We start from the raw sequence: 22,959 nt of genomic DNA on the forward strand, positions 1-22,959 counted from the left end.
TATAGGGCCAAAGGAAATGTCCTCCGATAACAAAGAGAAACAAGCTTTCTGAGAAACTTCTTTGTGTTCTGTGAAATCATCTCACAGAGTTACAGCTTTCCCCTCAAGAAGCCTTTCGCTAAGACAGTTCTTGTGGAATTGGCAAAGTGATATTTGGAAGTCCATAGATTGCTATGGTGAAAAAGGAAATATCCTCGTGAAATCTGGAAAGAAGCTTTCTGAGAAACTGCTTAGTGTTCTGTTAATTCATCTCACAGGGTTACATCTGTATTTCGTGGATCTCTTTGCTAGCCTTATTTCTGTGGAATCTGAGAACAGATATTTCGGATCCCTTTGAAGACTATAGGGCCAAAGGAAATATCCTCCGATAACAAAGAGAAAGAAGCTTTCTGAGGAACTTCTTTGTGTTCTGTGAAATCATCTCACAGAGTTACAGCTTCCTCCTCAAGAAGACTTTCGCTAAGAAGGTTGTTGTGGAATTGGCAAAGTGATATTTGGAAGCCCATAAAGGGCTATGGTGAAAAAGGAAATATCTTCCGATGAATTCTGGAAAGAAGCTTTCTGAGAAACTGCTTAGTGTTCTGTTAATTCATCTCACAGAGTTACTTCTGTGTTTCGTGGATCTCTTTGCTAGCCTTATTTCTGTGGAATCTGAGAACAGATATTTTGGATCTCTTGGAAGACTATAGGGCCAAAGGAAATATCCTCCGATAACAAAGAGAAAGAAGCTTTCTGAGAAACTTCTTTGTGTTCTGTGAAATCATCTCACAGAGTTACAGCTTTCCCCTCAAGACGCCTTTTGCTAAGACAGTTCTTGTGGAATTGGCAAAGTGATATTTGGAAGCCCAAAGAGGGCTATGGTGAAAAAGGAAATATCCTCAGATGAAATCTGGAAAGAAGCTTTCCGAGAAACTGCTTAGTGTTCTGTTAATTCATCTCACAGAGTTACATCTGTATTTCGTGGATCACTTTGCTAGCCTTATTTCTGTGGAATCTGAGAACAGATATATCGGATCCCTTGGAAGACTATAGGGCCACAGGAAATATCCTCTGATAACAAAGAGAAGGAAGCTTTCTGAGAAACGTCTTTGTGTTCTGTGAAATCATCTCACAGAGTTACAGCTTTCGCCTCAAGAAGCCTTTCACTAAGACAGTTCTTGTGGTATTGGCAAAGTGATATTTGGAAGCCCGTAGAGGGCTATGGTGAAAATGGAAATATCCTCAGATGAAATCTGGAAAGAAGCTTTCTGAGAAACTGCTTAGTGTTTTGTTAATTCATCTCACAGAGTTACATCTGTATTTCGTGGATCTCTTTTCTAGCCTTATTTCTGTGGAATCTGAGAACAGATATTTCGGATCCCTTAGAAGACTATAGGGCCGAAGGAAATGTCCACCGATAACAAAGAGAAAGAAGCTTTCTGAGAAACTTCTTTGTGTTCTGTGAAATCATCTCACAGAGTTACAGCTATCCCCTTAAGAAGCCTTTCGCTAAGACAGTTCTTGTGGAATTGGCAAAGTGATATTTGGAAGTCCATAGAGGGCTATGGTGAAAAAGGAAATATCCTCCTGAAATCTGGAAAGAAGCTTTCTGAGAAACTGCTTAGTGTTCTGTTAATTCATCTCACAGGGTTACATCTGTATTTCGTGGATCTCTTTGCTAACCTTATTTCTGTGGAATCTGAGAACAGATATTTCGGATCCCTTTGAAGACTATAGGGCCAAAGGAAGCATCCTCCGATAACAAAGAGAAAGAAGCTTTCTGAGAAACCTCTTTGTGTTCTGTGAAATCATCTCACAGAGTTACAGCTTCCTCCTCAAGAAGACTTTCGCTAAGACAGTTCTTGTGGAATTGGCAAAGGGATATTTGGAAGCCCATAGAGGGCTACGGTGAAAAAGGAAATATCTTCAGATGAAAACTGGAAAGAAGCTTTCTGAGAAACTGCTTGGTGTTCCCTTAATTCATCTCACAGAGTTACATCTGTATTTCGTGGATCTCTTTGCTAGCCTTATTTCTGTGGAATCTGAGAACAGATATTTCGGATTCCTTTGAAGACTATAGGGCGAAAGGAAATATCCTCCGATAACAAAGAGAAAGAAGCTTTCTGAGGAACATCTTTGTGTTCTGTGAAATCATCTCACAGAGTTACAGCTTCCTCCTCAAGAAGACTTTCGCTAAGAAGGTTGTTGTGGAATTGGCAAAGTGATATTTGGAAGACCATAGAGGGCTATGGTGAAAAAGGAAATATCCTCCGATGAAATCTGGAAAGAAGCTTTCTGAGAAACTGCTTAGTGTTCTCTTAATTCATCTCACAGAGTTACATCTGTATTTCGTGGATCTCTTTGCTAGCTTGATTTCTGTGGAATCTGAGAACAGATGTTTCGGATCCCTAAGAAGACTATACGGCCAAAGGAAATATCCTCCGATAACAAAGAGAAAGAAGCTTTCTGAGGAACTTCTTTGTGTTCTGTGAAATCATCTCACAGAGTTACAGCTTCCTCCTCAAGAAGACTTTCGCTAAGACAGTTGTTGTGGAATTGGCAAAGTGATATTTGGAAACCCATAGAGGGCTATGGTGAAAAAGGAAATATCCTGAGATGAAATCTGGAAAGAAGCTTTCTGAGAAACTGCTTAGTGTTCTGTTAATTCATCTCACAGAGTTACATCTGTATTTCGTGGATCTCTTTGCTAGCCTTATTTGTGTGGAATCTGAGAACAGATATTTCGGATCCCTTGGAAGACTATAGGGCCAAAGGAAATATCCTCCGATAACAAAGAGAAAGAATCTTTCTGAGAAACTTCTTTGTGTTCTGTGAAATCATCTCACAGAGTTACAGCTTTCCCCTCAAGAAGCCTTTCGCTAAGACAGTTCTTGTGGAATTGGCAAAGTGATATTTGGAAGCCCTTAGAGGGCTATGGTGAAAATGGAAATATCCTCAAATGAAATCAGGAAAGAAGCTTTCTGAGAAACTGCTTAGTGTTCTGTTAATTCATGTCACAGAGTTACATCTGTATTTAGTATATCTCTTTGCTGGCCTTATTTCGGTGGAATCTGAGAACAGATATTTCGGATCCCTTTGAAGACTATAGGGCCAAAGGAAATATCCTCCGATAACAAAGAGAAAGAAGCTTTCTGAGGAACTTCTTTGTGTTCTGTGAAATCATCTCACAGAGTTACAGCTTTCGCCTCACGAAGCCTTTCGCTAAGACAGTTCTTGTGGAATTGGCAAAGTGATATTTGGAAGCCCATAGATGTCTACGGTGAAAAAGGAAATATCCTCAGATGAAATCTGGAAAGAAGCTTTCTGAGATACTGCTTAGTGTTCTGTTAATTCATCTCACAGAGTTACATCTGTATTTCGTGGATCTCTTTGCTAGCCTTATTTCTGTGGAATCTGAGAACAGATATTTCGGATCCCTTTGAAGACTATAGGGCCAAAGGAAATATCCTCCGATAACAAAGAGAAGGAAGCTTTCTGAGGAACTTCTTTGTGTTCTGTGAAATCATCTCACAGAGTTACAGCTTCCTCCTCAAGAAGACTTTCGCTAAGACAGTTGTTGTGGAATTGGCAAAGTGATATTTGGAAGCCCATAGAGGGCTATGGTGAAAAAGGAAATATCCTCAGATGAAATCTGGAAAGAAGCTTTCTGAGAAACTGCTTAGTGTTCTGTTAATTCATCTCAAAGAGTTACATGTGTATTTCGTGGATCTCTTTGCTAGCGTTATTTCTGTGGAATCTGAGAATAGATATTTTGGATCCCTTGGAAGACTATAGGGCCAAAAGAAATATCCTCCGATAACAAAGAGAAAGAAGCTTTCTGAGAAACTTCTTTGTGTTCTGTGAAATCATCTCACAGAGTTACAGCTTTCCCCTCAAGAAGCCTTTCGCAAAGACAGTTCTTGTGGAATTGGCAAAGTGATATTTGGAAGCCCATAAAGGGTTATGGTGAAAAAGGAAATATCCTCAGATGAAATGTGGAAAGAAGCTTTCTGAGAAACTGCTTAGTGTTCTGTTAATTCATCTCACAGAGTTACATCTGTATTTCGTGGATCTTTTTGCTAGCCTTATTTCTGTGGAATCTGAGAACAGATATTTCGGATCCCTTTCAAGACTATAGGGCCAAAGGAAATATCCTCCGATAACAAAGAGAAAGAAGCTTTCTGAGGAACTTCTTTGTGTTCTGTGAAATCATCTCACAGAGTTACAGCTTCCTCCTCAAGAAGACTTTCGCTAAGACAGTTGTTGTGGAATTGGCAAAGTGATATTTGGAAACCCATAGAGGGCTATGGTGAAAAAGGAAATATCCTGAGATGAAATCTGGAAAGAAGCTTTCTGAGAAACTGCTTAGTGTTCTGTTAATTCATCTCACAGAGTTACATCTGTATTTCGTGGATCTCTTTGCTAGCCTTATTTGTGTGGAATCTGAGAACAGATATTTCGGATCCCTTGGAAGACTATAGGGCCAAAGGAAATATCCTCCGATAACAAAGAGAAAGAATCTTTCTGAGAAACTTCTTTGTGTTCTGTGAAATCATCTCACAGAGTTACAGCTTTCCCCTCAAGAAGCCTTTCGCTAAGACAGTTCTTGTGGAATTGGCAAAGTGATATTTGGAAGCCCTTAGAGGGCTATGGTGAAAATGGAAATATCCTCAAATGAAATCAGGAAAGAAGCTTTCTGAGAAACTGCTTAGTGTTCTGTTAATTCATGTCACAGAGTTACATCTGTATTTAGTATATCTCTTTGCTGGCCTTATTTCGGTGGAATCTGAGAACAGATATTTCGGATCCCTTTGAAGACTATAGGGCCAAAGGAAATATCCTCCGATAACAAAGAGAAAGAAGCTTTCTGAGGAACTTCTTTGTGTTCTGTGAAATCATCTCACAGAGTTACAGCTTTCGCCTCACGAAGCCTTTCGCTAAGACAGTTCTTGTGGAATTGGCAAAGTGATATTTGGAAGCCCATAGATGTCTACGGTGAAAAAGGAAATATCCTCAGATGAAATCTGGAAAGAAGCTTTCTGAGATACTGCTTAGTGTTCTGTTAATTCATCTCACAGAGTTACATCTGTATTTCGTGGATCTCTTTGCTAGCCTTATTTCTGTGGAATCTGAGAACAGATATTTCGGATCCCTTTGAAGACTATAGGGCCAAAGGAAATATCCTCCGATAACAAAGAGAAGGAAGCTTTCTGAGGAACTTCTTTGTGTTCTGTGAAATCATCTCACAGAGTTACAGCTTCCTCCTCAAGAAGACTTTCGCTAAGACAGTTGTTGTGGAATTGGCAAAGTGATATTTGGAAGCCCATAGAGGGCTATGGTGAAAAAGGAAATATCCTCAGATGAAATCTGGAAAGAAGTTTTCTGAGAAACTGCCTAGTGTTCTGTTAATTCATCTCACAGAGTTACATCTGTATTTCTTGGATCTCTTTGCTAGCCTTATATCTGTGGAATCTGAGAACAGATATTTTGTATCCCTTGGAAGACTATAGGGCCAAAGGAAATATCCTCCGATAACAAAGAGAAAGAAGCTTTCTGAGAAACTTCTTTGTGTTCTGTGAAATCATCTCACAGAGTTTCAGCTTTCCCTTCAAGAAGCCTTTCGCTAAGACAGTTCTTGTGGAATTGGCAAAGTGATATTTGGAAGCCCATAGAGGGCTATGGTGAAAAATGAAATATCCTCAGATGAAATCTGGAAAGAAGCTTTCTGAGAAACTGCTTAGTGTTCTCTTAATTCATCTCACAGAGTTACATCTGTATTTCGTGGATCTCTTTGCTAGCTTTATTTCTGTGGAATCTGAGAAGAGATGTTTCGGATACCTTTGAAGACTATAGGGCCAAAGGAAATATCCTCCGATAAGAAAGAGAAAGAAGCTTTCTGAGGAACTTCTTTGTGTTCTGTGAAATCATCTCACAGAGTTACAGCTTCCTCCTCAAGAAGACTTTCGCTAAGACAGTTGTTGTGGAATTGGCAAAGTGATATTTGGAAACCCATAGAGGGCTATGGTGAAAAAGGAAATATCCTCAGATGAAATCTGGAAAGAAGCTTTCTGAGAAACTGCTTAGTGTTCTGTTAATTCATCTCACAGAGTTACATCTGTATTTCGTGGATCTCTTTGCTAGCCTTATTTCTGTGGAACCTGAGAACAGATATTTTGGATCCTTTGGAAGACTATACGGCCAAGGGAAATATCCTCCGATAACAAAGAGAAAGAAGCTTTCTGAGGAACTTCTTTGTGTTCTGTGAAATCATCTCACAGAGTTACAGCTTTCCCCTCAAGAAGCCTTTCGCTAAGACAGTTCTTGTGGAATTGGCAAAGTGACATTTGGAAACCCATAGAGGGCTATGGTGAAAAAGGAAATATCCTCAGATGAAATCTGGAAAGAAGCTTTCCGAGAAACTGCTTAGTGTTCTGTTAATTCATCTCACAGAGTTACATCTGTATTTCGAGGATCTCTTTGCTAGCCTTATTTCTGTGGAATCTGAGAACAGATATTTCGGATCCCTTGGAAGACTATAGGGCCACAGGAAATATCCTCCGATAACAAGAGAAAGAAGCTTTCTGAGAAACTTCTTTGTGTTCTGTGAAATCATCTCACAGAGTTACAGCTTTCGCCTCAAGAAGCCTTTCACTAAGACAGTTCTTGTGGTATTGGCAAAGTGATATTTGGAAGCCCGTAGAGGGCTATGGTGAAAATGGAAATATCCTCAGATGAAATCTGGAAAGAAGCTTTCTGAGAAACTGCTTAGTGTTCTGTTAATTCATCTCACAGGGTTACATCTGTATTTCGTGGATCTCTTTGCTAGCCTTATATCTGTGGAATCTGAGAACAGATATTTCGGATCCCTTTGAAGACTATAGGGCCAAAGGAAATATCCTCCGATAACAAAGAGAAAGAAGCTTTCTGAGAAACTTCTTTGTGTTCTGTGAAATCATCTCACAGAGTTACAGCTTTCCCCTGAAGAAGCCTTTCGCTAAGACAGTTCTTGTGGAATTGGCAAAGTGATATTTGGAAGCCCATAGAGGGCTATGGTGAAAAAGGAAATATAATCAGATGAAATCTGGAAAGAAGCTTTCTGATAAACTGCTTAGTGTTCTGTTAATTCATCTCACAGAGTTACATCTGTATTTCGTGGATCTCTTTGCTAGCCTTATTTCTGTGGAATCTGAGAACAGATATTTCGGATCCCTTGGAAGACTATAGGGCCAAAGGAAATATCCTCCGATAACAAAGAGAAAGAAGCTTTCTCAGAAACTTCTTTGTGTTCTGTGAAATCATCTCACAGAGTTACAACTTTCCCCTCAAGAAGCCTTTCGCTAAGGCAGTTCTTGTGGAATTGGCAATGTGATATTTGGAAGCCCATAGAGGGCTATGGTGAAAAAGGAAATATCCTCAGATGAAATCTGGAAAGAAGCTTTCTGAGAAACTGCTTAGTGTTCTCTTAATTCATCTCACAGAGTTACATCTGAATTTCGTAGATCTCTTTGCTAGCTTTATTTCTGTGGAATCTGAGAACAGATGTTTCGGATCCCTAAGAAGACTATACGGCCAAAGGAAATATCCTCCGATAACAAAGAGAAAGAAGCTTTCTGAGGAACTTCTTTGTGTTCTGTGAAATCATCTCACAGAGTTACAGCTTCCTCCTCAAGAAGACTTTCGCTAAGACAGTTGTTGTGGAATTGGCAAAGTGATATTTGGAAACCCATAGAGGGCTATGGTGAAAAAGGAAATATCCTCAGATGAAATCTGGAAAGAAGCTTTCTGAGAAACTGCTTAGTGTTCTGTTAATACATCTCAGAGAGTTACATCTGTATTTCGTGGATCTCTTTGCTAGCCTTATTTCTGTGGAATCTGAGAACAGATATTTTGGATCCCTTGGAAGACTATAGGGCAAAAGGAAATATCCTCCGATAACAAAGAGAAAGAAGCTTTCTGAGAAACTTCTTTGTGTTCTGTGAAATCATCTCACAGAGTTACAGCTTTCCCCTCAAGTAGCCTTTCGCTAAGACAGTTCTTGTGAAATTGGGAAAGTGATATTGGGAAGCCCATAGAGGGCTATGGTGAAAGAGGAAATATCCTCAGATGAAATCTGGAAAGAAGCTTTCTGAGATACTGCTTAGTGTTCTGTTAATTCATCTCACAGAGTTACATCTGTATTTCGTGGATCTCTTTGCTAGCCTTATTTCTGTGGAATCTGAGAACAGATATTTCGGATCCCTTGGAAGACTATAGGGCCAAAGGAAATATCCTCCGATAACAAAGAGAAAGAATCTTTCTGAGAAACTTCTTTGTGTTCTGTGAAATCATCTCACAGACTTACAGCTTTCCCCTCAAGAAGCCTTTCGCTAAGACAGTTCTTGTGGAATTGGCAAAGTGAAATTTGGAAGCCCTTAGAGGGCTATGGTGAAAATGGAAATATCCTCAAATGAAATCAGGAAAGAAGCTTTCTGAGAAACTGCTTAGTGTTCTGTTAATTCATGTCACAGAGTTACATCTGTATTTAGTATATCTCTTTGCTAGCCTTATTTCGGTGGAATCTGAGAACAGATATTTCGGATCCCTTTGAAGACTATAGGGCCAAAGGAAATATCCTCCGATAACAAAGAGAAAGAAGCTTTCTGAGGACCTTCTTTGTGTTCTGTGAAATCATCTCACAGAGTTACAGCTTTCGCCTCACGAAGCCTTTCGCTAAGACAGTTCTTGTGGAATTGGCAAAGTGATATTTGGAAGCCCATAGATGGCTACGGTGAAAAAGGAAATATCCTCAGATGAAATCTGGAAAGAAGCTTTCTGAAATACTGCTTAGTGTTCTGTTAATTCATCTCACAGAGTTACATCTGTATTTCGTGGATCTCTTTGCTAGCCTTTTTTCTGTGGAATCTGAGAACAGATATTTTGGATCCTTTGGAAGACTATATGGCCAAAGGAAATATCCTCCGATAACAAAGAGAATGAAGCTTTCTGAGAAACTTCTTTGTGTCCTGTGAAATCATCTCACAGAGTTACAGCTTTGCCTCAAGAAGCCTTTCACTAAGACAGTTCTTGTGGTATTGGCAAAGTGATATTTGGAAGCCCGTAGAGGGCTATGGTGAAAATGGAAATATCCTCAGATGAAATCTGGAAAGAAGCTTTCTGAGAAACTGCTTAGTGTTTTGTTAATTCATCTCACAGAGTTACATCTGTATTTCGTGGATCTCTTTTCTAGCCTTATTTCTGTGGAATCTGAGAACAGATATTTCGGATCCCTTAGAAGACTATAGGGCCGAAGGAAATGTCCACCGATAACAAAGAGAAAGAAGCTTTCTGAGAAACTTCTTTGTGTTCTGTGAAATCATCTCACAGAGTTAGAGCTTTCCCCTGAAGAAGCCTTTCGCTAAGACAGTTCTTATGGAATTGGCAAAGTGATATTTGGAAGCACATAGAGGGCTATGGTGAAAAAGGAAATATCCTCATTTGAAATCTGGAAAGAAGCTTTCTGAGATACTGCTTAGTTTTCTGTGAATTCATCTCACAGAGTTACACCTGTATTTCGTGCATCTCTTTGCTAGTCTTATTTCTGTGGAATCTGAGAACAGATATTTCGGATCCCTTGGAAGACTATAGGGTCAAAGGAAATATCCTCCGATAACAAAGAGAAAGAAGCTTTCTGAGAAACTTCTTTGTGTCTGTGAAATCATCTCACAGAGTTACAGCTTTCCCCTCAAGAAGCCTTTCGCTAAGACACTTATTGTGAAATTGGCAAAGTGATATTTGGAAGCCCATATAGGGCTATGGTGAAAGTGGAAATATCCTCAGATGAAATCTGGAAAGAAGCTTTCCGAGAAACTGCTTAGTGTTCTCTTAATTCATGTCACAGAGTTACATCTGTATTTCGTGGATCTCTTTGCTAGCCTTATTTCTGTGGAATCTGAGAACAGATATTTCGGATCCCTTTGAAGATTATAGGGCCAAAGGAACTATCCTCCGATAACAAAGAGAAAGAAGCTTTCTGAGAAACTTCTTTGTGTTCTGTGAAATCATCTCACAGAGTTACAGCTTTCCCCTCAAGAAGCCTTTCGCTAAGACAGTTCTTCTGGAATTGGCAAAGTGATATTTTGAAGCCCATAGAGGGCTGTGGTGAAAAAGGAAATATCCTCAGATGAAATATGGAAAGAAGCTTTCTGAGAAACTGCTCAGTGTTCTGTTAATTCATCTCACAGAGTTACATCTGTATTTCGTGGATCTCTTTGCTAGCCTTATTTCTGTGGAATCTGAGAACAGATATTTCGGATCCCTTGGAAGACTATAGGGCCAAAGGAAATATCCTCCGATAACAAAGAGAAAGAAGCTTTCTGAGAAACGTCTTTGTGTTCTGTGAAATCATCTCACAGAGTTACAGCTTTCCCCTCAAGAAGCCTTTCACTAAGACAGTTCTTGTGGAATTGGCAAAGTGATATTTGGAAGCCCATAGAGGGCTATGGTGAAAAAGGAAATATCCTCAGATGAAATCTGGAAAGAAGCTTTCTGAGAAACTGCTTAGTGTTCTGTTAATTCATCTCACAGAGTTACATCTGTATTTCGTGGATCTCTTTGCTAGCCTTCTTTCTGTGGAATCTGAGAACAGATATTTCGGATCCCTTTGAAGACTATAGGGCCAAAGGAAATGTCCTCCGATAACAAAGAGAAAGAAGCTTTCTGAGAAACTTCTTTGTGTTCTGTGAAATCATCTCACAGAGGTACAGCTTTCCCCTCAAGAAGCCTTTCGCTAAGACAGTTCTTGTGGAATTCCAAAGTGATATTTGGAAGCCCATAGAGGGCTATGGTGAAAAAGGAAATATCCTCAGATGAAATCTGGAAAGAAGCTTTCTGAGAAACTGCTTAGTGTTCTCTTAATTCATCTCACAGAGTTACATCTGTATTTCGTGGATCTCTTTGCTAGCCTTATTTCTGTGGAATCTGAGAACAGATATTTCGGATCCCTTGGAACACTATAGGGCCAAAGGAAATATCCTCCGATAACAAAGAGAAAGAATCTTTCTGAGAAACTTCTTTGTGTTCTGTGAAATCATCTCACAGAGTTACAGCTTTCCCCTCATAAGCCTTTCGCTAAGACAGTTCTTCTGGAATTGGCAAAGTGATATTTGGAAGCCCATAGAGGACTTTGGTGAAAAAGGAAATAACCTCAGATGAAATCTGGAAAGAAGCTTTCTGAGAAACTGCTTAGTGTTCTGTTAATTCATCTCACAGAGTTACATCTGTATTTCGTGGATCACTTTGCTAGCCTTATTTCTGTGGAATCTGACAACAGATATTTCGGATCCCTTGGAAGACTATAGGGCCAAAGGAAATATCCTCCGATAACAAAGAGTAAGAAGCTTTCATAGAAACTTCTTTGTGTTCTGTGAAATCATCTCACAGAGTTACAGCTTTCCCCTCAAGAAGCCTTTCGCTAAGGCAGTTCTTGTGGAATTGGCAATGTGATATTTGGAAGCCCATAGAGGGCTATGGTGAAAAAGGAAATATCCTCAGATTAAAAATGGAAAGAAGCTTTCTGAGAAACTGCTTAGTGTTCTGTTAATTCAACTCACAGAGTTATATCTGTATTTCGTGGATCTCTTTGCTAGCCTTATTTCTGTGGAATCTGAGAACAGATATTTCGGATCCCTTTCAAGACTATAGGGCCAAAGGAAATATCCTCCGATAACAAAGAGAAAGAAGCTTTCTGAGGAACTTCTTTGTGTTCTGTGAAATCATCTCACAGAGTTACAGCTTCCTCCTCAAGAAGACTTTCGCTAAGAAGGTTGTTGTGGAATTGGCAAAGTGATATTTGGAAGCCCATAAAGGGCTATGGTGAAAAAGGAAATATCTTCCGATGAATTCTGGAAAGAAGCTTTCTGAGAAACTGCTTAGTGTTCTGTTAATTCATCTCACAGAGTTACTTCTGTGTTTCGTGGATCTCTTTGCTAGCCTTATTTCTGTGGAATCTGAGAACAGATATTTTGGATCTCTTGGAAGACTATAGGGCCAAAGGAAATATCCTCCGATAACAAAGAGAAAGAAGCTTTCTGAGAAACTTCTTTGTGTTCTGTGAAATCATCTCACAGAGTTACAGCTTTCCCCTCAAGACGCCTTTTGCTAAGACAGTTCTTGTGGAATTGGCAAAGTGATATTTGGAAGCCCAAAGAGGGCTATGGTGAAAAAGGAAATATCCTCAGATGAAATCTGGAAAGAAGCTTTCCGAGAAACTGCTTAGTGTTCTGTTAATTCATCTCACAGAGTTACATCTGTATTTCGTGGATCACTTTGCTAGCCTTATTTCTGTGGAATCTGAGAACAGATATTTCGGATCCCTTGGAAGACTATAGGGCCACAGGAAATATCCTCTGATAACAAAGAGAAAGAAGCTTTCTGAGAAACTTCTTTGTGTTCTGTGAAATCATCTCACAGAGTTACAGCTTTCGCCTCAAGAAGCCTTTCACTAAGACAGTTCTTGTGGTATTGGCAAAGTGATATTTGGAAGCCCGTAGAGGGCTATGGTGAAAATGGAAATATCCTCAGATGAAATCTGGAAAGAAGCTTTCTGAGAAACTGCTTAGTGTTTTGTTAATTCATCTCACAGAGTTACATTTGTATTTCGTGGATCTCTTTTCTAGCCTTATTTCTGTGGAATCTGAGAACAGATATTTCGGATCCCTTAGAAGACTATAGGGCCGAAGGAAATGTCCACCGATAACAAAGAGAAAGAAGCTTTCTGAGAAACTTCTTTGTGTTCTGTGAAATCATCTCACAGAGTTACAGCTATCCCCTTAAGAAGCCTTTCGCTAAGACAGTTCTTGTGGAATTGGCAAAGTGATATTTGGAAGCCCATAGAGGGCTATGGTGAAAAAGGAAATATCCTCAGATGAAATATGGAAAGAAGCTTTCCGAGAAACTGCTTAGTGTTCTGTTAATTCATCTCACAGAGTTACATCTGTATTTCGTGGATCTCTTTGCTAGCCTTATTTCTGTGGAATCTGAGAACAGATATTTCGGATCCCTTGGAAGACTATAGGGCCACAGGAAATATCCTCCGATAACAAAGAGAAAGAAGCTTTCTGAGAAACTACTTTGTGTTCTGTGAAATCATCTCACAGAGTTACAGCTTTCGACTCAAGAAGCCTTTCACTAAGACAGTTCTTGTGGAATTGGCAAAGTAATATTTGGAAGCCCATTGAGGGCTAGGGTGAAAAAGGAAATATCCTCCGATGAAATCTGGAAAGAAGCTTTCTGAGAAACTGCTTAGTGTTCTGTTAATTCACCTCACAGAGTTATTTCTGTATTTCGTGGATCTCTTTGCCAGCCTTATTTCTGTGGAATCTGAGAACAGATATTTTGGACCTCTTGGAAGACTATAGGGCCAAAGGAAATATCCTCCGATAACAAAGAGAAAGAAGCTTTCTGAGAAACCTCTTTGTGTTCTGTGAAATCATCTCACAGAGTTTCAGCTTTCCCTTCAATAAGCCTTTCGCTAAGACAGTTCTTGTGGAATTGGCAAAGGGATATTTGGAAGCCCATAGAGGGCTACGGTGAAAAAGGAAATATCTTCAGATGAAATCTGGAAAGAAGCTTTCTGAGAAACTGCTTGGTGTTCCCTTAATTCATCTCACAGAGTTACATCTGTATTTCGTGGATCTCTTTGCTAGCTTGATTTCTGTGGAATCTGAGAACAGATGTTTCGGATCCCTAAGAAGACTATACGGCCAAAGGAAATATCCTCCGATAACAAAGAGAAAGAAGCTTTCTGAGGAACTACTTTGTGTTCTGTGAAATCATCTCACAGAGTTACAGCTTCCTCCTCAAGAAGACTTTCGCTAAGACAGTTGTTGTGGAATTGGCAAAGTGATATTTGGAAACCCATAGAGGGCTATGGTGAAAAAGGAAATATCCTGAGATGAAATCTGGAAAGAAGCTTTCTGAGAAACTGCTTAGTGTTCTGTTAATTCATCTCACAGAGTTACATCTGTATTTCGTGGATCTCTTTGCTAGCCTTATTTCTGTGGAATCTGAGAACAGATATTTCGGATCCCTTGGAAGACTATAGGGCCAAAGGAAATATCCTCCGATAACAAAGAGAAAGAATCTTTCTGAGAAACTTCTTTGTGTTCTGTGAAATCATCTCACAGAGTTACAGCTTTCCCCTCAAGAAGCCTTTCGCTAAGACAGTTCTTGTGGAATTGGCAAAGTGATATTTGGAAGCCCTTAGAGGGCTATGGTGAAAATGGAAATATCCTCAAATGAAATCAGGAAAGAAGCTTTCTGAGAAACTGCTTAGTGTTCTGTTAATTCATGTCACAGAGTTACATCTGTATTTAGTATATCTCTTTGCTGGCCTTATTTCGGTGGAATCTGAGAACAGATATTTCGGATCCCTTTGAAGACTATAGGGCCAAAGGAAATATCCTCCGATAACAAAGAGAAAGAAGCTTTCTGAGGAACTTCTTTGTGTTCTGTGAAATCATCTCACAGAGTTACAGCTTTCGCCTCACGAAGCCTTTCGCTAAGACAGTTCTTGTGGAATTGGCAAAGTGATATTTGGAAGCCCATAGATGTCTACGGTGAAAAAGGAAATATCCTCAGATGAAATCTGGAAAGAAGCTTTCTGAGATACTGCTTAGTGTTCTGTTAATTCATCTCACAGAGTTACATCTGTATTTCGTGGATCTCTTTGCTAGCCTTATTTCTGTGGAATCTGAGAACAGATATTTCGGATCCCTTTGAAGACTATAGGGCCAAAGGAAATATCCTCCGATAACAAAGAGAAGGAAGCTTTCTGAGGAACTTCTTTGTGTTCTGTGAAATCATCTCACAGAGTTACAGCTTCCTCCTCAAGAAGACTTTCGCTAAGACAGTTGTTGTGGAATTGGCAAAGTGATATTTGGAAGCCCATAGAGGGCTATGGTGAAAAAGGAAATATCCTCAGATGAAATCTGGAAAGAAGCTTTCTGAGAAACTGCTTAGTGTTCTGTTAATTCATCTCACAGAGTTACATCTGTATTTCGTGGATCTCTTTGCTAGCCTTATTTCTGTGGAATCTGAGAATAGATATTTTGGATCCCTTGGAAGACTATAGGGCCAAAAGAAATATCCTCCGATAACAAAGAGAAAGAAGCTTTCTGAGAAACTTCTTTGTGTTCTGTGAAATCATCTCACAGAGTTACAGCTTTCCCCTCCAGAAGCCTTTCGCAAAGACAGTTCTTGTGGAATTGGCAAAGTGATATTTGGAAGCCCATAAAGGGTTATGGTGAAAAAGGAAATATCCTCAGATGAAATGGGGAAAGAAGCTTTCTGAGAAACTGCTTAGTGTTCTGTTAATTCATCTCACAGAGTTACATCTGTATTTCGTGGATCTTTTTGCTAGCCTTATTTCTGTGGAATCTGAGAACAGATATTTCGGATCCCTTTCAAGACTATAGGGCCAAAGGAAATATCCTCCGATAACAAACAGAAACAAGCTTTCTTAGAAACTTCTTTGTGTTCTGTGAAATCATCTCACAGAGTTACAACTTTCTCCTCAAGAAGCCTTTCGCTAAGGCAGTTCTTGTGGAATAGGCAATGTGATATTTGGAAGCCCATAGAGGGCTATGGTGAAAAAGGAAATATCCTCAGATGAAATCTGGAAAGAAGCTTTCTGAGAAACTGCTTAGTGTTCTGTTAATTCATCTCACAGAGTTACATCTGTATTTCATGGATCTCTTTGCGAGCCTTATTTCTGTGGAATCTGAGAACAGATATTTCGGATCCCTTTGAAGACTATAGGGCCAAAGGAAATATCCTCCGATAACAAAGAGAAAGAAGCTTTCTGAGAAACTTCTTTGTGTTCTGTGAAATCATCTCACAGAGTTACAGCTTTCCCCTCAAGAAGCCTTACGCTGAGACAGTTCTTGTGGAATTGGCAAAGTGATATTTGGAAGCCCATAGAGGGCTATGGTGAAAAAGGAAATATCCTCAGATGAAATCTGGAAAGAAGCTTTCTGAGAAACTGCTTAGTGTTCTGTTAATTCATCTCACAGAGTTACATCTGTATTTCGTGGATCTCTTTGCTAGCCTTATTTCGTGGAATCTGACAACAGATATTTCGGATCCCTTGGAAGACTATAGGGTCAAAGGAAATATCCTCCGATAACAAAGAGAAAGAAGCTTTCTGAGAAACTTCTTTGTGTTCTGTGAAATCATCTCACAGATTTACAACTTTCCCCTCAAGAAGCCTTTCGCTAAGGCAGTTCTTGTGGAATTGGCAATGTGATATTTGGAAGCCCATAGAGGGCTAAGGTGAAAAAGGAAATATCCTCAGATGAAATCTGGAAAGAAGCTTTCTGAGAAACTGCTTAGTGTTCTGTTAATTCATCTCACAGAGTTACATCTGTATTTCGTGGATCTCTTTGCTAGCCTTATTTCTGTGGAATCTGAGAACAGATATTTCGGAAACCTTTGAAGATTACAGGGCCAAAGGAAATATCCTCCGATAACAAAGAGAAAGAAGCTTTCTGAGGAACTTCTTTGTGTTCTGTGAAATCATCTCACAGAGTTACAGCTTCCTCCACAAGAAGACTTTCGCTAAGAAGGTTGTTGTGGAATAGGCAAAGTGATATTTGGAAGCCCATAGAGGGCTATGGTGAAAAAGGAAATATCCTCCGATGAAATCTGGAAAGAAGCTTTCTGAGAAACTGCTTAGTGTTCTGTTACTTCATCTCACAGAGTTACTTCTGTATTTAGTGGATATCTTTGCTAGCCTTATTTCTGTGTAATCTGAGAACAGATATTTTGGATCCCTTGGAAGACTATAGGGCTAAAGGAAATATCCTGCGATAACAAAGAGAAAGAAGCTTTCTGAGAAACTTCTTTGTGTTCTGTGAAATCATCTCACAGAGTTACAGCTTTCCCTTCAAGAAGCCTTTCGCTAAGACAGTTGTTGTGGAATTGGCAAAGTGATATTTGGAAGCCCATAGAGGGCTATGGTGAAAAAGGAAATATCCTCAGATGAAATCTGGAAAGAAGCTTTCTGAGAAACTGCTTAGTGTTCTCTTAATTCATCTCACAGAATTACATCTGTATTTCGTGGATCTCTTTGCTAGCTTTATTTCTGTGGAATATGAGAACAGATGTTTCGGATCCCTTTGAAGACTATAGGGCCAAAGGAAATATCCTCCGATAACAAAGAGAAAGAAGCTTTCTGAGGAACTTCTTTGTGTTCTGTGAAATCATCTCACAGACTTACAGCTTCCTCCTCAAGAAGACTTTCGCTAAGACAGTTGTTGTGGAATTGGCAAAGTGATATTTGGAAACCCATAGAGGGCTATGGTGAAAAAGGAAATATCCTCAGATGAAATCTGGAAAGAAGTTTTCTGAGAAACTGCCTAGTGTTCTGTTAATTCATCTCACAGAGTTACATCTGTATTTCTTGGATCTCTTTGCTAGCCTTATTTCTGTGGAATCTGAGAACAGATATTTTGTATCCCTTGGAAGACTATAGGGCCAAAGGAAATATCCTCCGATAACAAAGAGAAAGAAGCTTTCTGAGAAACTTCTTTGTGTTCTGTGAAATCATCTCACAGAGTTTCAGCTTTCCCTTCAAGAAGCCTTTCGCTAAGACAGTTCTTGTGGAATTGGCAAAGTGATATTTGGAAGCCCATAGAGGGCTATGGTGAAAAAGGAAATATCCTCAGATGAAATCTGGAAAGAAGCTTTCTGAGAAACTGCTTAGTGTTCTCTTAATTCATCTCACAGAGTTACATCTGTATTTCGTGGATCTCTTTGCTAGCTTTATTTCTGTGGAATCTGAGAAGAGATGTTTCGGATACCTTTGAAGACTATAGGGCCAAAGGAAATATCCTCCGATAAGAAAGAGAAAGAAGCTTTCTGAGGAACTTCTTTGTGTTCTGTGAAATCATCTCACAGAGTTACAGCTTCCTCCTCAAGAAGACTTTCGCTAAGACAGTTGTTGTGGAATTGGCAAAGTGATATTTGGAAACCCATAGAGGGCTATGGTGAAAAAGGAAATATCCTCAGATGAAATCTGGAAAGAAGCTTTCTGAGAAACTGCTTAGTGTTCTGTTAATTCATCTCACAGAGTTACATCTGTATTTCGTGGATCTCTTTGCTAGCCTTATTTCTGTGGAACCTGAGAACAGATATTTTGGATCCTTTGGAAGACTATACGGCCAAGGGAAATATCCTCCGATAACAAAGAGAAAGAAGCTTTCTGAGGAACTTCTTTGTGTTCTGTGAAATCATCTCACAGAGTTACAGCTTTCCCCTCAAGAAGCCTTTCGCTAAGACAGTTCTTGTGGAATTGGCAAAGTGACATTTGGAAACCCATAGAGGGCTATGGTGAAAGAGGAAATATCCTCAGATGAAATCTGGAAAGAAGCTTTCCGAGAAACTGCTTAGTGTTCTGTTAATTCATCTCACAGAGTTACATCTGTATTTCGAGGATCTCTTTGCTAGCCTTATTTCTGTGGAATCTGAGAACAGATATTTCGGATCCCTTGGAAGACTATAGGGCCACAGGAAATATCCTCCGATAACAAGAGAAAGAAGCTTTCTGAGAAACTTCTTTGTGTTCTGTGAAATCATCTCACAGAGTTACAGCTTTCACCTCAAGAAGCCTTTCACTAAGACAGTTCTTGTGGTATTGGCAAAGTGATATTTGGAAGCCCGTAGAGGGCTATGGTGAAAATGGAAATATCCTCAGATGAAATCTGGAAAGAAGCTTTCTGAGAAACTGCTTAGTTTTCTGTTAATTCATCTCACAGGGTTACATCTGTATTTCTTGGATCTCTTTGCTAGCCTTATATCTGTGGAATCTGAGAACAGATATTTCGGATCCCTTTGAAGACTATAGGGCCAAAGGAAATATCCTCCGATAACAAAGAGAAAGAAGCTTTCTGAGAAACTTCTTTGTGTTCTGTGAAATCATCTCACAGAGTTACAGCTTTCCCCTGAAGAAGCCTTTCGCTAAGACAGTTCTTGTGGAATTGGCAAAGTGATATTTGGAAGCCCATAGAGGGCTATGGTGAAAAAGGAAATATAATCAGATGAAATCTGGAAAGAAGCTTTCTGATAAACTGCTTAGTGTTCTGTTAATTCATCTCACAGAGTTACATCTGTATTTCGTGGATCTCTTTGCTAGCCTTATTTCTGTGGAATCTGAGAACAGATATTTCGGATCCCTTGGAAGACTATAGGGCCAAAGGAAATATCCTCCGATAACAAAGAGAAAGAAGCTTTCTCAGAAACTTCTTTGTGTTCTGTGAAATCATCTCACAGAGTTACAACTTTCCCCTCAAGAAGCCTTTCGCTAAGGCAGTTCTTGTGGAATTGGCAATGTGATATTTGGAAGCCCATAGAGGGCTATGGTGAAAAAGGAAATATCCTCAGATGAAATCTGGAAAGAAGCTTTCTGAGAAACTGCTTAGTGTTCTCTTAATTCATCTCACAGAGTTACATCTGAATTTCGTGGATCTCTTTGCTAGCTTTATTTCTGTGGAATCTGAGAACAGATGTTTCGGATCCCTAAGAAGACTATACGGCCAAAGGAAATATCCTCCGATAACAAAGAGAAAGAAGCTTTCTGAGGAACTTCTTTGTGTTCTGTGAAATCATCTCACAGAGTTACAGCTTCCTCCTCAAGAAGACTTTCGCTAAGACAGTTGTTGTGGAATTGGCAAAGTGATATTTGGAAACCCATAGAGGGCTATGGTGAAAAAGGAAATATCCTCAGATGAAATCTGGAAAGAAGCTTTCTGAGAAACTGCTTAGTGTTCTGTTAATTCATCTCAGAGAGTTACATCTGTATTTCGTGGATCTCTTTGCTAGCCTTATTTCTGTGGAATCTGAGAACAGATATTTTGGATCCCTTGGAAGACTATAGGGCAAAAGGAAATATCCTCCGATAACAAAGAGAAAGAACCTTTCTGAGAAACTTCTTTGTGTTCTGTGAAATCATCTCACAGAGTTACAGCTTTCCCCTCAAGAAGCCTTTCGCTAAGACAGTTCTTGTGAAATTGGGAAAGTGATATTGGGAAGCCCATAGAGGGCTATGGTGAAAGAGGAAATATCCTCAGATGAAATCTGGAAAGAAGCTTTCTGAGATACTGCTTAGTGTTCTGTTAATTCATCTCACAGAGTTACATCTGTATTTCGTGGATCTCTTTGCTAGCCTTATTTCTGTGGAATCTGAGAACAGATATTTCGGATCCCTTGGAAGACTATAGGGCCAAAGGAAATATCCTCCGATAACAAAGAGAAAGAATCTTTCTGAGAAACTTCTTTGTGTTCTGTGAAATCATCTCACAGACTTACAGCTTTCCCCTCAAGAAGCCTTTCGCTAAGACAGTTGTTGTGGAATTGGCAAAGTGAAATTTGGAAGCCCTTAGAGGGCTATGGTGAAAATGGAAATATCCTCAAATGAAATCAGGAAAGAAGCTTTCTGAGAAACTGCTTAGTGTTCTGTTAATTCATGTCACAGAGTTACATCTGTATTTAGTATATCTCTTTGCTAGCCTTATTTCGGTGGAATCTGAGAACAGATATTTCGGATCCCTTTGAAGACTATAGGGCCAAAGGAAATATCCTCCGATAACAAAGAGAAAGAAGCTTTCTGAGGAACTTCTTTGTGTTCTGTGAAATCATCTCACAGAGTTACAGCTTTCGCCTCACGAAGCCTTTCGCTAAGACAGTTCTTGTGGAATTGGCAAAGTGATATTTGGAAGCCCATAGATGGCTACGGTGAAAAAGGAAATATCCTCAGATGAAATCTGGAAAGAAGCTTTCTGAGATACTGCTTAGTGTTCTGTTAATTCATCTCACAGAGTTACATCTGTATTTCGTGGATCTCTTTGCTAGCCTTATTTCGGTGGAATCTGAGAACAGATATTTCGGATCCCTTTGAAGACTATAGGGCCAAAGGAAATATCATCCGATAACAAAGAGAAAGAAGCTTTCTGAGGAACTTCTTTGTGTTCTGTGAAATCATCTCACAGAGTTACAGCTTTCCCCTCAAGAAGACTTTCGCTAAGACAGTTGTTGTGGAATTGGCAAAGTGATATTTGGAAGCCCATAGAGGGCTATGGTGAAAAAGGAAATATCCTCAGATGAAATCTGGAAAGAAGCTTTCTGAGAAACTGCTTAGTGTTCTGTTAATTCATCTCGCAGAGTTACATCTGTAGTTCGTGGATCTCTTTGCTAGCCTTTTTTCTGTGGAATCTGAGAACAGATATTTTGGATCCTTTGGAAGACTATATGGCCAAAGGAAATATCCTCCGATAACAAAGAGAATGAAGCTTTCTGAGAAACTTCTTTGTGTTCTGTGAAATCATCTCACAGAGTTACAGCTTTTCCCTCAAGAAGCCTTTCGCTAAGACAGTTCTTGTGGAATTGGCAAAGTGATATTTGGAAGCCCATAGAGGGCTATGCTGAAAAAGGAAATATCCTCAGATGAAATCTGGAAAGAAGCTTTCCGAGAAACTGCTTAGTGTTCTGTTAATTCATCTCACAGAGTTACATCTGTATTTCGTGGATCTCTTTGCTAGCCTTATTTCTGTGGAATCTGAGAGCAGATATTTCGGATCCCTTGGAAGACTATAGGGCCACAGGAAATATCCTCCGATAACAAAGAGAAAGAAGCTTTCTGAGAAACTTCTTTGTGTTCTGTGAAATCATCTCACAGAGTTACAGCTTTGCCTCAAGAAGCCTTTCACTAAGACAGTTCTTGTGGTATTGGCAAAGTGATATTTGGAAGCCCGTAGAGGGCTATGGTGAAAATGGAAATATCCTCAGATGAAATCTGGAAAGAAGCTTTCTGAGAAACTGCTTAGTGTTTTGTTAATTCATCTCACAGAGTTACATCTGTATTTCGTGGATCTCTTTGCTAGCCTTATTTCTGTGGAATCTGAGAACAGATATTTCGGATCCCTTAGAAGACTATAGGGCCGAAGGAAATGTCCACCGATAACAAAGAGAAAGAAGCTTTCTGAGAAACTTCTTTGTGTTCTGTGAAATCATCTCACAGAGTTACAGCTTTCCCCTCAAGAAGCCTTTCGCTAAGACAGTTCTTGTGGAATTGGCAAAGTGATATTTGGAAGTCCATAGAGGGCTATGGTGAAAAAGGAAATATCCTCGTGAAATCTGGAAAGAAGCTTTCTGAGAAACTGCTTAGTGTTCTGTTAATTCATCTCACAGGGTTACATCTGTATTTCGTGGATCTCTTTGCTAGCCTTATATCTGTGGAATCTGAGAACAGATATTTCGGATCCCTTGGAAGACTATAGGGCCTAAGGAAATATCCTCCGATAACAAAGAGAAAGAAGCTTTCTGAGAAACTTCTTTGTGTTCTGTGAAATCATCTCACAGAGTTAGAGCTTTCCCCTGAAGAAGCCTTTCGCTAAGACAGTTCTTATGGAATTGGCAAAGTGATATTTGGAAGCACATAGAGGGCTATGGTGAAAAAGGAAATATCCTCATTTGAAATCTGGAAAGAAGCTTTCTGAGATACTGCTTAGTTTTCTGTTAATTCATCTCACAGAGTTACACCTGTATTTCGTGCATCTCTTTGCTAGTCTTATTTCTGTGGAATCTGAGAACAGATATTTCGGATCCCTTGGAAGACTATAGGGTCAAAGGAAATATCCTCCGATAACAAAGAGAAAGAAGCTTTCTGAGAAACTTCTTTGTGTCTGTGAAATCATCTCACAGAGTTACAGCTTTCCCCTCAAGAAGCCTTTCGCTAAGACACTTATTGTGAAATTGGCAAAGTGATATTTGGAAGCCCATATAGGGCTATGGTGAAAGTGGAAATATCCTCAGATGAAATCTGGAAAGAAGCTTTCTGAGAAACTGCTTAGTGTTCTCTTAATTCATGTCACAGAGTTACATCTGTATTTCGTGGAAATCTTTGCTAGCCTTATTTCTGTGGAATCTGAGAACAGATATTTCGGATCCCTT

This window comes from Macaca mulatta, chromosome 13 (genome assembly GCF_049350105.2).
Source record: "Macaca mulatta isolate MMU2019108-1 chromosome 13, T2T-MMU8v2.0, whole genome shotgun sequence".
Classification (NCBI taxonomy): Eukaryota; Metazoa; Chordata; class Mammalia; order Primates; family Cercopithecidae; genus Macaca; species Macaca mulatta.